The 18,099-nt window shown below is 42.0% G+C and overlaps 1 pseudogene; it reads right to left on the reverse strand.

Annotated features, from left to right (window-relative positions):
• Positions 1-1,575: 1,575 nt before the first annotated feature.
• Positions 1,576-15,164, reverse strand: LOC139414991 (TATA box-binding protein-associated factor RNA polymerase I subunit A-like; annotated as a pseudogene).
• Positions 15,165-18,099: the final 2,935 nt, after the last annotated feature.

Here is an 18,099-nt window from a genome sequence, read left to right on the forward strand (position 1 = left end):
CAGATTGCAGTTTGCAACTGCACATAGGGACAAAGATGGTATTTTATGGAGAAATATCCTCTGGTCTGATAAAATAAATATAGAACTGCTTGGCCATAATGACCATCGTTATGTTTGGAGAAAAAAGGGGGATGATTGCAAGCTGAAGAACACCATCCCAACCGTGAAGCACGGGGGTGGCATCATCATGTTGTGGGGGTGCGTCGATGCAGGAGGGACTGGTGCACTTCAGAAAATAGATGGAATCATGAGGAAGTAAAATTATGTGGATATATTGAAGCAACATCCGAAGACATCAGACAGGAAGCTAAAGCTTGGTCGCAAATTTATCTTCCAAATGGACAATGACCCCAAGCATACCAAAGTTGTGGCAAAATGGCTTAAGGACAACTAAGTCAAGGTATTGGAGTGGCCATCACAAATTTGTTGGCAGAACTGAAAAATGTGTGCGAGCAAGGAGACCTACAATCCTGACTCAGTTACACCAGTTCTGTCAGGAGGAATGGGCCAAAATTCACCCAACTTATTGTGGGAAGCTTGTGGAAGGCTACCTGAAACGTTTGACCCAAGTTAAACAATTTAAAGGCAATGCTACCAAGTACTAATTGAGTGTATGCAAACTTCTGACTCACTGGGAACATGTTGAAAGAAATACAAGCTGAAATAAATAATTCTCTCTACTATTATACTGACATTTCACATTCTTAAAATAAAGTGGTGATCCTAACTGAACTAAGACAGGGAATGTTTACTAGGATTAAATGTCAGGAATTCTGAAAAACTGATTTTAAATATATTTTGGTGTATGTAAACTTCTGACTTCAACTGTAGTTGTTCAGGAACAAAAGGCTCCATCGCAGGTTGTGACAACAAACATGAGTGTATGATGTCATCCTTAATCATGATAAATCTGGGCCCACTGTTCTCTGTTCCCAGGCAGCATGCGTACACTTGGCCTGTGAAACTGAGCTCTGTTATCCTGCATCGAGCAGCTGGAGGGGTGTACAGTAATCAGACTTGCGTTCCGCCTGTGTGTGTGTGATGTAGAATGTTGTTTGTGGTGTCAGCATGAACTTGGCAGAAGAATCGCAACAGCAGTTCACAGAAATGTACTTTTTTTTCTCTCTGTATCATTGCATTGTCTTTTGCGTCTGTTATGATGCTGCTCTTTGGCGTCCCAAAAGGTGAGTAAATTCCAACATGTTGCCTCCACATGAATGCAGCTGAGTTTTCCATGAATCAGAGGTTCAGTTGAGGCCACAGCCAGCTTCAGAGCTTATTACCTCCTCGACCAGGTGTCTCCAACCATTTCTAGCACCAGCTACTTTAAAAAATATATCTAAAATGTTGCTTTCAAATAGGCACATGCTTCTCTGCTCCCAGTCCTTGGTGTACAAGAGATGTGTTTTCTGTCAATATACCTGTTAAAAATAATGGTGAAAAACACCTCTAAGGGGCCCCATTAAATTATTTTGTATTTTGGGGAATTTTGTTCTGTTTCTCTATTTTTTTACTCATAATATTGCAGTTATTGATAGAGGACCAACAAGAAAATTATGTTCTGAATCCATGTCATTGCTTTTACATTTTTTTATTTCACCTTTATTTAACCAGATAGGCGAGTTGAGAACAAGTTCTCATTTACAACTGCGACCTGGCCAAGATAAAGAAAAACAGTGCAACAAAAACAGAGTTACACATGGGATAAACAAACGTAGTGTCAATAACACAATAAAAAAAATCTGTATACAGTGTGTGCAAATGAAGTAAGGAGGTAAGGCAATAAATAGGCCATAGTGGAAAAGTAATTACAATTTACCAATTAACACTGGAGTTATAGATGTGCAGATGAGGATGTGCAAGTAGAAATACTGGTGTGCAAAAGACCAGAAAAACAAAAACATGGGATGAGGTAGGTAGTTGGATGGGCCATTTACAGATGGGCTGTGTACAGCTGCAGCGATCGGTAAGCTGCTCTGACAGCTGATGCTTAAAGTTAGAGAGGGAGATAAGTCTCTAACTTCAGTGATTTTTGCAATTCCTTCCAGTCATTGGCAGCAGAGAACTGGAAGGAAAGGCGGCCAAAATAGGTGTTCGCTTTGGGGATGACCAGTGAAATATACCTGCTGGAGCACTTGCTACAGGTGGGTGTTGCTATGGTGACCAGTGAGCTGAGAAGGTGGGGCTTTACCAAGAAAAGACTTATAGATGACCTGGAGCCAGCGGGTTTGCGACGAGTATGTAGCGAGGACCAGCCAACGAGAGCCTACAGGTCGCAGTGGTGGGTAGTATATGGGGCTTTGGTGACAAAACGGATGGCACTGTGATAGACTGCATCCAGTTTGCTGAGTAGAGTGTTGGAGGCTATTTTGTAAATGACAAGGATCGGTAGGATAGTCAGTTTTACGAAGGTATTTTTGGCAGCATGAGTGAAGGAGGCTTTGTTGCGAAATAGGAAGCCAATTCTAGATTTAATTTTGGATTGGATATGCTTAATATGAGTCTGGAAGGAGAGTTTACAGTCTAACCAGACACCTAGGTATTCATAGTTGTCCACATATTCTAAGTCAGAACTGTCCAGAGTAGTGATGCTAGTCGGGCGAAGAGCATGCATTTCGTTTTACTTGCATTTAAGAGCAGTTGGAGGCCACGGAAGGAGTGTTGTATGGCATTGAAGCACGTTTGGGAGTTTGACAGTGTCCAAAGAAGGGCCAGATGTATACAGAATGGTGTCGTCTACGTAGAGGTGGATCAAATTATCATCCGCAGCAAGAGCGACATCATTGATATATAGAGAAAAGAGTCGGCCCGGGAATTGAACCATGTGGCACCCCCATAGAGACTGCCAGAGGTCCGAACAGGCCCTCCAATTTGACACACTGAACTCTGAGAAGTGGTGGGTGAAACCAGGCGAGGCAGTCATTTGAAAAGCAAAGGCTCTTGAGTCTGCAGATAAGAATGCGGTGATTGACAGAGTCGAAAGTCTCGGCCAGATCGATGAAGATGGCTGCACAGTACTGTATTTTATCGATGGCGGTTATGATATCGTTTAGGACCTTGAGCGTGGCTGAGATGGACCCGTGACCAGATTGCGTAGTGGAGAAGGTACGGTGGGATTCGAAATGGTTGGTGATCTGTTAGTACACTTAGCTTTCGAAGACTTTAGAAAGGCAGGGCAGGATGGATATAGGTCTGTAACAGTTTGGGTCTAGAGTGTCTCTCCCTTTGAAGTAGGGGATGAACGCGGCCAATTTCCAATCTTTAGGAATCTCAGATGATACGAAATAAAGGTTGAACAGACTAATAACAGGGATTGCAACGATGGAGGCGGATCATTTTAGGAAGAGAGAGTCCAGATTGTCTAGACCAGCTGATTTGTAGGGATCCAGATTCCGCAGCTCTATCAGAACATCAGCTGTCTGGATTTGGGTGAAGCAGAAGCAGGGGGGGGGGGCTTGGTCCAGTTGCTGCAGGGAGTGCAGAGCTGTTGGCCGGGGTAGCCAGGCGGAAGCATGGCCAGCCATAGAGAAATGCTTATTGAAATTCTCAATTATCTTGGAATTTATCGGTGGTGAGTGTTTCCTAGCCTCAGTGCAGTGGGCAGCTAGGAGCAGGTGCTCTTATTTTTCATGGACTTTACAGTGTCCCAAAACTTTTTGGAATTAGTGCTGCAGGATGCAAATCTCTGTTTGAAAAAGCTAGCCTTTTTGAAATGGGCATGATTATTTTAGATGGTGAGGAAAGCACTTTTAAAGAACAACCTGGCATCCTCTACTGACGGGATGAGGTCAATATCCTTCCAGGATACCCGGATCAGGTCGATTAGAAAGGCCTGCTCGCAGAAGTGTTTTAGGGAGCGTTTGACAGTGATGAGAGGTGGTCGTTTGACCCAGAACGGACGCAGGCAATGAGGCACTGATCGCTGAGATCCTGGTTGAAAACAGCAAAGGTGTATTTAGAGGGCAAGTTGGTCAGAATGATATCTATGAGGGTGCCAATGTTTACGGATTTTGGGTAGTACCTGGTAGGTTCCTTGATCATTTGTGTGAGATTGAGGGCATCTAACTTAGATTGTAGGACGGCCGGGGTGTTAAGCATATCCCAGTTTAGGTCACCTAACAGTACGAACTCTGACGATAAATGGAGGCAATCAATACACATATGGTGTCCAGGGCACAGCTGAGAGCTGAGGAGGGGTCTATAACAAGCAGCAACAGTGAGGGACTCATTTCTGGCGAGATGGATTTTTAAAAGTAGAAGCTCGAACTGTTTGGGCACAGACCTGGATAGTATGACAGAACACAGCAGGCTCTCTCTACAGTAGATAGAACTGCTGAAGGGGGTGGAGTTGCTATCTTGACAGAAAATGTAATTGGGGAAGGACATTTCAGAATTTAAAATCACAGAAGAGCAATTGAAGTCTGAAAAATAAATAAATACATTTCAATTTTTATGTGCAACTCCCCTTTAATTGCGCATTCAGAAAGTGGGGAATGTGTCAGTGTAGTGATGTTTGTTAGGCCTACGGCTGCAGCACATTATGGTAGAGTTTACAAAAGGATGGCCACCCAATTGATAAAAATAATCATATCTTTCCGTCAGGCAAGCCTGCTTTGCAGTTACCATTTAATTGAGTTTTTGCAGAAAGTCTGTCTACCCACAAGATGGTTATCATTACTAGCACGGCTAACTGGCAGCATACTGAGTGATAGACAAACGCACATACCAAGCAGACAGACTGAGGCAAATGGAAATATTGCCAGAAATAAATTGGCAGATTTAGTGTTAATTTGGGCTTTTTAAGCCAATAGTGGCTAACCAGGGGTAGGATAATGTCAATGTGGTTTTGGTTGAATAGTAGCCAGGAGCTTGTTTATGAAAGTTTGCGATGGGAACACATGAAAAACATGCATGTACTTTGAGAATTGCTTGGTGAGCTACTCATGCATGTTGGCTGCGATCTACCCGTTGGGAGAGCTGTCTACCGTGTCCTAGACTTAATACTGCAGCATACCCAGCCTCCTTTTTTCCCTACGAACTACCACAGTGAACACAGCTCTCAGTTACTGGCTCAGCAGCATTCAGAATGACTCAAAACTTAGCCATCGTGTGAGCCCTCCCTGGTGGACAATCGTAGAACTTGAGAAGTAAAGCAATGCAAGGAGAGTGAGGCCTGCAGTGAGAGTGAGGCCTGCAGTGAGGGGGTGTAGTTGGAGCAGCTGTCATGGAAGGGGAGAGAGTATGACCCGATGACCACATGAGGAGGTTATGTCTGCCATGATTTTTCTTCCATGCGGAGGTTATGTCTGCCATGATTTTTCCTCCATGAGGAGGTTATGTCTGCCATGATTTTTCCTCCATGAGGAGGTTATGTCTGCCATGATTTTTCCTCCATGAGGAGGTTATGTCTGCCATGATTTTTCCTCCATGAGGAGGTTGTCTGCCATGATCAGGCGTTTCTGTTCTCGCCGATGCGCCCAGCAGCATTCCGAGATACTTTCTCAAAGTCAGCTTTGCTTTCCGCATTCTCTTCTGAGCCTTAGCCATCTTGGATTCCTTATCCTTCTCTGACCTTTTAGTCTTCTGCGCCTCGGAAGTAACTTATTTTTGGGTGTCCTTACCTACACCACGGTACATGAAGACATCTGGCAAGAGACAAAAAAGGATTAAACTACATTTGATGTCATACGGCTAATTTTCCACTATCAGAACCGGAGGAACAATACCTAAGGACAGCCAATAATGGTGATTCAAGGAAGTAAACATGTATTCTTAAACTAATTGTATATTTGGCCACATAGTGACAAGGCTGCCAATAAGTGAGGAAGTCTCAATCTCACACAACTGGAAGAAAGTAATACTCCACAACAACAAAAGTGTTACTGTGTAGCTTTACTTACAGCGAGGACAAAAGGCTCCAAGCACAAAGCACTTCACTTCCAGTAGCACCCCATTCACTGCCAAGTCTCTCCTGGCCTGGAATGTTGTGAAGTGCATTGCTAGCCACCAGTCCATTCTGTTCACCAACTCCTCTGCAACAATCTTCAGCCATTGTTTTCTAAAGGAAAATATCAACCAGTGGAATTACAAGTATTATGCATAATATTACATTTTGTTAATTAGCAATGAGAAGAGATACAAGCAATGTAAGGTGACTAATTACATGAATGGAGAGGAACTTCAAAAGCATATTTTTGAGAGAGAATAGTATGGATTCATGCTGTCATCCTTACCTGGGCCTCAGCCTCTTCACGATGGTCATCAAATGGTTCCAGACATCCAAGTTTCTCCTCCAACTGGATAAGTCCCGGAGATCCAGAACAACACCTAGAGCCTTCTGAAGATCACTCTCTCTGAAACAAATAAATTCTTTCTTTACTATGAACACCTTCAAGTGACCAACGTCAATGTGAAGGGCGCATCCACCAAATACATTCATCTTAATGTGTAAAAGCCCCTGTTTCATGCACAACATTTAAAGAATGGCCAGAACATCAAGATACACCATAAATGGGCTTTTTCCACATTTTACACGCTAGGGCACAGTGTCCTTCCCTCTTAAGGATCAGACCATTTTCACATAAAATGACATACCCAAATCTAACTACCTCTAGCTCAGGACCTGAGGCAAGGATATGCATATTCTTGATACCATTTGAAAGGAAACACTTTGAATAAGTTTGTGGAAATGTGAAATTAAATGTAGGAGAATAACACATTAGACCTGGTAAAAGACAAAAACGGTATTATTTGTTCCATCATCTTTGAAATGCAAGAGAAAGGCCATAATGTAGTATTGCAGCGCAGGCACAATTTAGATTTTGGCCACTAGATGGCATCAGTGTGTGCACAAAATTGCAGATTGTTCCAGCGAAGCATTTCAATACTGGACAATATTTTGTATCAAGTCTGCCCAAATGTGCAGAATTGGTCAATTGATACATTTTCAAGTACATAACTATAGAGAACATACAAAAATTATATGGTAATAAAAATTAAGTTTACACACTACCAGGAATGTCATACATGATGGATCATTAGCTTATACAGTAACTTTCACACATCTAGATGGCCGGGCGGGGTGGGTGTGGAGCCAGACACAGCAGGGGTTCAAACTGTAGAACTCAGTTTCCACATTTGAATATAAAAATAGATTTTTATCAAAACTATGCTACATTTTATCTCTGGGACCCTAAGGATGACAAATCAGAGCAAGAGTACTGAATGTAAGTACATTATTTACCTTCAGAGGTGAATGTATGAAATGAGTTGACGTGATAGAAGTTGTTGTTGTGTACTCTACTCAAACAATAGCATGGTATTTTTACACTGTAATCGCTACGGTAAATTGGACATTGCAGTTAGATTAACAAAAAATTAAGCTTTCTGCCCATATAAGACATGTCTGTGTCCTGGGAAATGTTCTTGTTACTTACAATGTCATGCTAATCACACTAGTGCACGTTAGCTCAACTGTCCCAGTGGAGGGACACCGATCCCGTAGATAAGACACTGAAAAGTATAATATAAGTACCAGTCAAAGGTTTGGACACACATACCCATTCCAGAGTGTGTCTTTATTTGTACCATTTTCTACATTGTAGAATAATAGTGAAGACAAACTATGAAATACCAGATATGGAATCATGTAATAACCAAAAAAAGTGTTAAACAAATCAAAATATATTAGAGATTTTTAAAAGTAGCCACCCTTTGCCTTGACGACAGCTTTGCACAATTTTGGCATTCTCTCAACCAGCACCTGGAACGCATTTCAATTAACAGGTGTGCTTTGTTAAAAGTTCATTTTGTGGAATTTCTTTCCTTCTTAATGCGTTTGAGCCAATCAGTTGTGTTGTGACAAGGTAGCGGTGGTCTTGTACTAAATAGGGCCAAGTCCATATTATGGCAAGAATAACTCAAATAAGCAAAGATAAATTACAATCCATCATTACTTTAAGACAGGAAGGTCAGTCAATCCCGGAACATTTCAAGAACTTTGAAAGTTTCTTCAAGTGCAGTCGCAAAAACCATCAAGTGCTATGACGAAACTGGCTCTCATGAGGACCGCCACAGGAAAGTAAGACCCACAGCGCCAGAGAACAAGGCTGACATTTTACGTATTCCTAGCCAATTGTGTTTGTTCGTGTCTTTGCGTTGTTTGTAACTTATTTTGTACATCACCACGGACTGGCAGAATCCTTTCTTTCCTTTAACGAGTCCGACATGAATGATAAACTGCTTTCCCGGGAACAGGCCCAGATCCACGTAATTTGCGTGAAGAAAAAGGGGCCAGAGGGCAGGCTGCCTTCTGAGAATTCATAGGCAATCAAATAAACCCCCACTTCCTTCCATTCTGCTAGCAAACGTGCAATCTTTAGAAAATAAAATTGATGACCTACGCAGAATATTAAACTACCAACGGGACATTCAAAACTGTAATATTTTATACTTCACGGAATCGTGGCTGAACGACGACATTATTAACATATAGCTGGCCGGCTATACGCTGTATCTGCAGGATAGAACAGCTGCGTCTGATAAGACAAGGGGCTGCGGAAAACATATTTTTGTAAATAACAGCTGGTGCACGATATCTAAGGAAGTCTCAAGGTTTTGCTCGCCTGAGGTAGAGTATCTAATGATAAGCTGTAGACGACACCATCTACCTAGAGAGATTTCAGCTGTATTTTTCAGAGCTGTCTAAATACCACCACAGACCGATGCTGGCACTAAGACCGATGCTGGCATTAAGACCACAGTGAATGAACTACTCCGCCATTAGAAAAGAGGAAAAGCCTCACCCAGAGCATGTTAAATGTGCAACTCTCGACCACCTTTAGGTGAACTCTCGACCACCTTTACTTTACACACAGAGACACATGCAAAGTTCTCCCTCCATTTGGCAAATCTGACCATATTTCTATCCTCCAGATTCCTGCTTACAAACAAAAATTAAATCAGGAAGCACCAATGACTCGATTAATAAAAAAATGTGGTCAGATGAAACAGATGCTAATCTACAGAACTGTTTTGCTAGCACAGACTGGAATATGTTCCTGGGATTCTTCCTATGGCATTGAGGAGTACACCACATCAGTCATTGGCTTCATCAATAAGTGCATCGATGACGTCGTCCCCAGTGACCGTACGTCCATACCCCAACCAGAAGCCATGAATTACAGGCAACATCCGCTCTGAGCTAAAAGCTAGAGCTGCCACTTTCAAGGAGTGGGACTCTAACAAGGAAACTTAAAGAAATCCCGCTATGCCCTCCGACGAACCATCAAACATGCAAAGAATCAATATAGGACTAAGATGAAATCGTACTACACCGGCTCTGAAGATCGTCGGATGTGGCAGGGAATGCAAACCATTACAGACTACAAAGGGAAGAACAGTCGAGAGCTGCCCAGTGAAACGAGCCTACCAGATGAGCTAAACTACTTCTATGCTAGCTTTAAGGAAAATAACACTGAAACATGCATGAGAGCACCAGCTGTTCCAGAAGACTGTGTGATCACGCTCTCCGCAGAAGATGTGAGTAACACCTTTAAAACAGGTCAACATTCACAAGGCCAGGCGGATTACCAGGACGTGTACTGCGAGCATGCGCTGACCAACTGGCAAATGTCTTCCCTGACATTGTCAACCTCTCCCTGTACGGGTCTGTAATACCAACATGTTTTAAGTGACCACCATAGTCCCTGTGCCCAAGAACACAAAAGGTAACCTGCCTAAATGACTACCAACCCGTAGCACTCGTCTGTAGCCATGAAGTGCTTTGAAAGGCTGGTCATGTCTCACATCAACACCATTATCCCAGAAACCCTAGACCCAATCCAATTTGCATACTGCCCTAACTGATCCACAGATGATGCAATCTCTATAGCACTCAACACTGCCCTTTCCCACCTGGACAAAAGGAACACCTGTGTGAGAATGCTATTCATTGACTACAGCTCAGCATTCAACACCCGAGTGGCCTCAAAGTTCATCAATAAGCTAAGGACCCTGGGACTAAAACACCTCCCTCTGCAACTGGTTCCTGGACTTCATGACAGGCCACCCCCAGGTGGTAAGGGTAGGTAACAACATCCGCCACGCTGATCCTCAACACAGAGGCTCCTCAAGGGTGTGTGGTCAGGGTGTGTGGTCAGTCCCCTCCTGCACTCACTGTTCACTCATGCACGGCCAGGCACAACTCCAACACCATGATTAATTTTGCCGATGACAACAGTGGTAGGCCTGATCACCGACAACAACGAGACAGCCTATAGGGAGGAGGTTAGAGACCTGGCCGTGTGGTGCCAGGACAACAACCTCTCCCTCAACGTGATCAAGACAAAGGAGATGATTGTGGACTACAGGAAAAAGAGGACCGAGCACTCCACCATTCTCCTCAATGGGGCTACAGTGGAGCAGGTTGAGAGCGTCAAGTTCCTTGGCGTCCACATCGCCAACAAACTAACATGGTCCAAGCACACCAAGATAGACGTGAAGAGGGTACGACAAAACCTATTCCCCCTCAGGAGACTGAAAAGATTTGGCATGGGTAGTCAGATCCTCAAAAGGTTCTACAGCTGCACCGTCGAGAGCATCACTGCCTGGTATGGAAACTGCTCGGCCTCCGACCGCATGGCACTAGAGGGTAGTGCGAAAGGCCCAGTGCATCACTGGGGCAAAGCTTATTGGCATCCAGGACCTCTATACCAGGCGGTGTCAGAGGAATGCCTAAAAGTGGTCAGACTCCAGCCACCCTAGTCATAGACTGTTCTCTCTGCTTCCGCACAGCAAGCGGTACCGGAGCACCAAGTCTAGGTCCAAGAGGCTTCTAAACAGCTTCTACCCCAAAGCCATAAGACTCCTGAACACCTAATCAAATGGCAACCCAGACTATTTGCATTGCCTTGCATTGTTTTGAACAGGACAATGACCCAACACACCTCCAGGCTCTGTGGCCAAGAAGGAAAGGGAAGGAGTGCTGCATCAGGGAAAGGGAGGTACCTAGTCAGTTGTCCAACTGAATGTATTCAACTGAAATGAGTCTTCCGCATTTAACCCAACCCCTCTGAATGAGGGAGGTACCCCGTACCTTAAGTCGACATCCACGTCTTCGGCGCCCGGGATAGTGGGCTAACTGCCTTGCTCAGGGACAGGACAACAGATTTGTACCTTGTCAGCTCTGGGATTCGATCCAGCAACCTTCCGGTTCCTTCCGGTTCCTGGCTAAACGCTCTAACCACTAGGCTGCCTGCTTCCAATGACCTGGCCTCCACAATCTCCCCAACCTCACCCCAATTGAGATGGTTTGGGATGAATTGGACCGCAGAGTGAAGGAAAAGCAGCCAACAAGTGCTCAGTATGTGGGAAATCCTTCAAGACAGTTGAAAAAGCATTCCTCGTGAAGCTGGTTGAGAGAATGCCAAGTGTGTGCAAAGCTTTCATCAAGGGAAAGTGTGGCTACTTTGAAGAATCTCAAATCTAAAATATATTTTGATTTGTTTAACACTTGTTTGGTTACTAAATAATTCAATTTGTGTTATTTCATAGGTTTGATGTCTTCACTATTATTCTACAATGTAGAAAATAGTAGAAATAAAAGACAAACCCTTGAATGACTGGTACTGTACTATCTATACACAACACACTTACTTACCGGACTGTAGCAGAAGAGAACTGTATTCCAGCATTAACTCGTGACCAATGTATGCAGGATCTAAGGCTAATGTAATAGAAAACATGGACTCATTAATGTACTAGAACGCTATTGAAAGGGCGGAGGAGCGCAGGACTAACTGTAGCCTAGAGCTTAGCAATTACATCTCACAAAAGTACTGTAATTACTTTTTTTAGGGAGGTCAACCTTAGGCAAACATTTTCCGTGGCTTAATTTAACATTCAGTAAGCCAACTGTAAACATACAGCTAAATAAACAATGTTTTGTGAGTATACTTCCCACCTATTCCCATTCACACCCTCTTTGGTGCCTTTCCTACAATACAAAAGGAAAGGACATACTTCAGAAAAAAACTAATAGACGATTTTCATTTAATACAAAATAATGTTTAAAACAAGCAGAGGCCAGTGCTCAACATTTCTGCTAGATAACTTTGTCAAGAACACAAACAATGGCCTCAGTCCTACCTTGAGCACTGAGCAGTTTATTTGATGGGTGGTTGCATTTCTTCATGTACCGGTAGAGGTAGACATGGGCATTGGGGAGGCAAACTGTTGTCATAGGCATAGTCATTCAGAACCTTCACAGCTCCCTCGTGATCGTTGTAGAATTCCAGCATCTGCCATTGACACACACAAGTCAAAACATTATCTCATCATAGGTAGTGTGATAAGGGAACGTAGTTCAATGAAGGGAAAAGGGGATGCCAGGGGTCGTGTTAAGTAGGGCAAATCGTAGTAAACCACTTTGAAACACAAAATGAAAATAAGTGTAAAGTTCAAGTAGTACCATTCCCCATTCTGTTGAAATGTTTTCTTCTGTTCAATGCCTACTAATCACAAACTAGCACTTACATTAATGTAACTCAGAACAAAAGGATCCCAGACCCCAGGAAGTTTCATGATATCCTTCCGGTTCACAGAGGATTGGCGGAAGTAGCTGTGCATCTCTTGATTGACACCATCATACTCATCTGAAATAATTATGTCAAAGTCCATGTTAAGCTGAGGCACCACAGTTTCTGGTTACTCTTTGTTTTACCGCGATGTTTGAAATGCATTGGAATTATGTCCCAAAAGGCAGTTACATTATCTGTCCAGTAGATGGTGATGTTTTTACTCTTTTTTTTTTTAACTAGGCAAGTTAATAATAACAAATTCTTATTTCACAATGACGGCCTACCCCAGCCAAACCCTCCCCTAACCCGGACGACGCTGGGCCAATTGTGCACCGCCCTACGGGACTCGGGACTCTCAATCGCGGCCGATTGTGATACAGCCCGGGATCGAAACAGGGTCTGTAGTGATGCCTCTAGCACTGAGATGCAGTGCCTTAGGTCTCCCGAGTGTCGCAGCAGTCTAACACAATATGAAGATTTTTACTATCAATGCAATTGAAACCAATGAATAATGGATGTTTGGGGGTAGCCAGGTGTTGTCTTACCAGTGCTGGAGACGGTGGACTTTTTTTCTCCCCCCACACCAGATGAAGTAATCCAGGAAGCCACTGTAGGACTGGATCAGCTTAATCCACTGGGACTGATCGGCTGACTGCTTGCCGTACCTCCAGCTCTCAGCGATGGACGTCCTCAAACTGCCCGTTCACCAGGAGGTGAAACGAGTGCTCCAGACAGATTTACTGGACAAAACACTTCCTCAACGTACATTCACATACAGTACCAGTCAAAGGTTTGGACACACCTACTCAATCAATTGTTTTTATTTGTACTATTTTCTACATTGTAGAATAATAGTGAAGATGACAAAATTATGAAATAACACATATGGATTCATGTAGTAACACCCCAAAAAGTGTTAAATCAAAATATTTTATATTTTAAAGTTAATTTGTGGAATTTCCTTCTTAATGCATTTGAGCCAATCAGTTGTGTTGTGACAAGGTAGAGGTGGTATACAGAAGATGGTATTTCACCAAATAGGCTAAGTCCATTATTATGGCAAGAACAGCTCAAATAAGCCAAGAGAAATGACAGTCCATCATTACTTTAAGACAGGAAGGTCAGGCAATTCAGAAAATTAAGAGCTTCGACAGTGCTATGATGAAACTGGCTCTCATGAGGAACGCCACAGGAAAAGAAGACCCAGAGCTACCTCTGCCCACAGAGGATAAGATCATTAGAGTTACCAGCCTCAGAAATTGCAGCCCAAATAAATGCATCAGAGTTCAAGTAACAGACATCTCAACATCAACTGTTCAGAGGAGACTGCGTGAATCAGGCCATTATTGTCGAATTTCTGCAAAGAAACCACTACTAAAAGGACACCAATAAGAAGGAGACTTGATTGGACAAGAAACACGACATTAGACCGGTGGAAATCTATCCGTTGGCCTGATGAGTCCAAATTAGACATTTGTTTTTCAACAGGACAAATGACCCAACACACCTCCAGGCTGTGTAAGGGCTATTTGACCAAGAAGGAGAGTGATGGAGTGCTGCATCAGATGACCCGACCTCCACAATCACCCGACCTCAACCCAATTGGGATGGTTTGGGATGAGTTGGACCGCAGAGTGAAGGAAAAGTAGCCAACATATGTGGGAACTCCTTCAAGACGGTTGGAAAAGCATTCCAGGTGAAGCTGGTTGAGAGAATGTCAAGAGTGTGCAAAACTATCAAAGGAAAGGGGTGGCTACATTGAAGAACCTCAAATATAAAATATATTTTGATGCGTTTACCACTTTGGTCTCTACATGCGTCAATGTGTTATTTCATAGTTTTGATGCCTTTACTATTATTCTACAATATAGAAAATAGTAAAAAATAAAGAAAAACACTTGAGTAGATGAGTCCACACTTTTGACTGGTACTGTACATTTCCATGTTAAACACATGGTTACATATTCCATCCATTTGTTTGTTTTTGAAGGTGTCATACTGGCTCAAAACATAATAAAAGTATTGACTTTTTTTAACCTATTGGCCTATATTGACTTTTTAAAAAAAACTATATTGACTTAGGATCCTTTGGGAAAAGTGATATTTTTTTTAAATGACTGCAGAGGTGAAGGAAAGAAGATAAGAAGGAACATACCTTCAGGTAATGTTTCACTCCTGAGTGTTTCACTCCCGCATAGATCTCTAGTAGCGCATAGAAACTGTTGTGGCCTTCCAGCTTCAAGATGGGACGGTGGTGTATCTGTGCTTGTCCTTCAAATGATCTGAAAATCAAATTTAGCATTTCTACAGTATTTTGAGTTAATTTTGTGAGTGTTTAGTCAGAGCAAAGATATCCCTACCTCAGCGTAGAGTTGTGGCATGTCCTCCAGTGTTCGTAGTAACTGGACATGTACTCAGCAGCTTCCTGCCATCTATAGTGTAAGCAGGGTCTCCTTGATGTGCTGGAGGCAGTTCATTGTGGTCTTGTGAAAACCAGTCTCACGGTGTGTCTCTGTGATCATACAGGAGACAGACTGGTTACTAGGTCTAAGAGATCTTACACAATGATGAACACGATAATCAGGCATATAGTCGTGCGTTCTCATGGCGCGATAGGTCCAGAGCAAGCAAACAGCCACCGGTAGCAGCACATTGTCAAGATAATAAATTAGCGGATCACATATTCGTCAACAAAGTGTATTTTATAAAGTGCCTTTAAATATAGTTGACTCCGGGGGAGGTTTGGCTGCTTGATTCGTTTTCTGTTGATTGATTCATCATCTGAAGAGTCATTTTCGCCCAGTTCTCCTAGCACCCTCAGTTCTGACTCAAGATCATCCATGACACCGTTTGAAGTTTGACCCATTTCGTAGACAATCATGTGAAAGCCCACAATATGTCATATTCTGGCTAAATATAATTTAGTTAGTTTAGTAAAATGTGAATTTGCTTCAAACCCCATGCATGTTTTTCATTAAAACACAGTTAACCTAGTGGACGCTCTAACAATGACATTAAATCTTCAAAAATGAAGGCAAACGGGAGGAGGCAAGATCAGGTGGGACCATTCTAGCCAATGACAGGGCAGATACCCGTGTGAACAAAAAGCACAACGGTTACCACAACCACAAAGTCAGAATTGGCTGTGTCGTAAAAATGTATGAAAACAAAAATTAGATTAAATTTAAGGTTAAGCATAAGGTTAGCAGTGTGGTCCAAGTTATTTTAAAAATAACATTTTAAGAAGATACATTGTAGAAATAGGCGGGGTTTCTGACTTTCTGACTGGGGTAACTAGTAACGACCAGGCACAACGGCGATATAAAGTGTTTTTTTCTCGAATTTCCCGGGATGTCACTTGTTCTACTTATATCAGTACACTCGTAACAGCCTAATAATTACGAAACTTCTATTCAATCAAATAAGCCACACGTACTAAATAAGCCATTCAATGTTTTGTTAACCAAATGCGACACCCTCTCATTGACCTCCATACACAAACTGCTCGCTTTATGAGCGGAAAGAAACGAAAAATCGCCCCTGCTAGAGAAGACAGATTTTGCGCTCAGTAATCACTCTCGCTTTCGCCTCTTCCTCTCTGGTTCATAACATGCCTCACTTCCGGTATACTTCCCGAAGAGCTTCCTGGCATTCTATCATTGGTGGAAAAACTTATTGAAGAGCTTTCTGGCATTCTATCATTGGTGGAAAAACGTATTCCGCTCGTTAGTAAGTAAACAAAGTCTCTACCGCTGAATTAGGTAGCCTTTATGTGATTTTTAAAATGTCATAAATTATTCAGAATTCACAAAAAGTGACGTTAGTTGGAGATGATCTCATAGAATAAAACGATCTCCTAAACCTGTGTTTACCACAGACCTTATTTTCTGCTTTTTTATCCCAAAACACCATTATTTCCCCCGCATAGGCTTTGTTCAACGAACCATGGTGGTGTTAGTGCCAACAAAAAGACGCAATTACTATTGCTCGCTATATGGGAAATATTGGGAACAGCTGAAATTTAAAATCTGCTCAGCCTGTATTACTTAAGGGAAGCAGCTTGCTTTAAGATGTGAGGTAACTGAGCTCTAAGAAAATTGCTAATATCACGGAGATTGAGCATCTTGATTTTAAGGCTAAATTTAACGATTTACAGAGCCAACTACACAAATTATATAAGGAAAAGGCTAAGAGCCTTCATAAGGTTAAGAAAACAATGGCTTGAAAAATGCGAAATTAACAGATGCTTTTTTATTTGGAAAAGAGAAGGGAACCCGGAACACTTCGGAAAGATAAGATTAATGGGGTAACCTCTGAGGATAGAGAGTTGATATCAGACTTTACCACTATGTTTTATGAGATTCTTTACTCCTTAGATACATTTCAGTGACTAAACTCTTTGGTTCTAAAGAGAAGGTCAACTGTTAATGAAGAATTCAATCGGACTTGCTGTCAAGATTTGTCCATTATGGACATCCAATATGGGATTGCCCCATAAAAAAAAAAGTATCCAGGCCCTGTTGGATTACCCTCTGAATTTTCCAAAACCTATGAAGAAACAGCACAATTTTTACGTGAAACCTTTAAAGGTGGCTATAAATAAAGGGAGAACTAACTGCCTCTAAAGCAAGGTTATTAGCCAAGACTGAGGGACTATCTATTGACATTACAAAATCCACTTGCTGTACCTCAGGCTATTGTACAACTTCATATGGAAAAACAAGCCAAAATAAAAAGAGATGTTATCACCAACAGGGTTTGACGGTGGTCTAATATGTCTTAGACTTCATTCTCTTTAACTAAATAACGAAAGTCAACTGGGTTAAAAAGGTACTTACTAAAAAAAAATATATATAATATTGTACCGCATTTTAGTTTTTCAGAAACTCGGATTGCGACTTTTTTTTTACTACAATGTCCTTATATTGTGGGTAAACTTCCTGTGAAATTGGCATCTTTTCACAAGCAGGCTTTAATGTGCTGGGCTTTGCTGTATAAACAACTTTTCACTTCAAATGTTTTATATGGAATAATAATTATATATTACATGGAAACAAGATGTTATTTTACCGTAATTGGTTCTCAAACAACATTGTTCTAGTACGCCAATTAGTATCAGTGGGAATCTGTATAGTTTATAGAAAGATACAACTGAGGTTTCAAGCAAGGAATATGACACCGTTATAAAAGCTATACCTAGAGGCGATAAAGTCTTTACTACAGAATAATGCATATTGTGGGATATTTCCGATTGTAAGTGATATCCAGGTGAATGGCATAGGTTTACCAGATTAGAAATTCAACAATCGATTACTAAGGGATATTTTCTACAGGAAATCTATTCCTTCTGCCATATTTTGTTGGGCTTCATCGTTTGATGTGAACTGGCACCGTGCTTGGCTCACTCCTCACAAATTTATGGTGACCAACAAAGTAAAGGTGATCTCCTTTAAGATTTTCCATGGATTCAAACCCCTGTAATAACTTGGTTTCTAAATATATACACACCTGATGTTACCAG

The sequence above is a fragment of the Oncorhynchus clarkii genome, chromosome 8 (assembly GCF_045791955.1).
Source record: "Oncorhynchus clarkii lewisi isolate Uvic-CL-2024 chromosome 8, UVic_Ocla_1.0, whole genome shotgun sequence".
Classification (NCBI taxonomy): domain Eukaryota; kingdom Metazoa; phylum Chordata; class Actinopteri; order Salmoniformes; family Salmonidae; genus Oncorhynchus; species Oncorhynchus clarkii.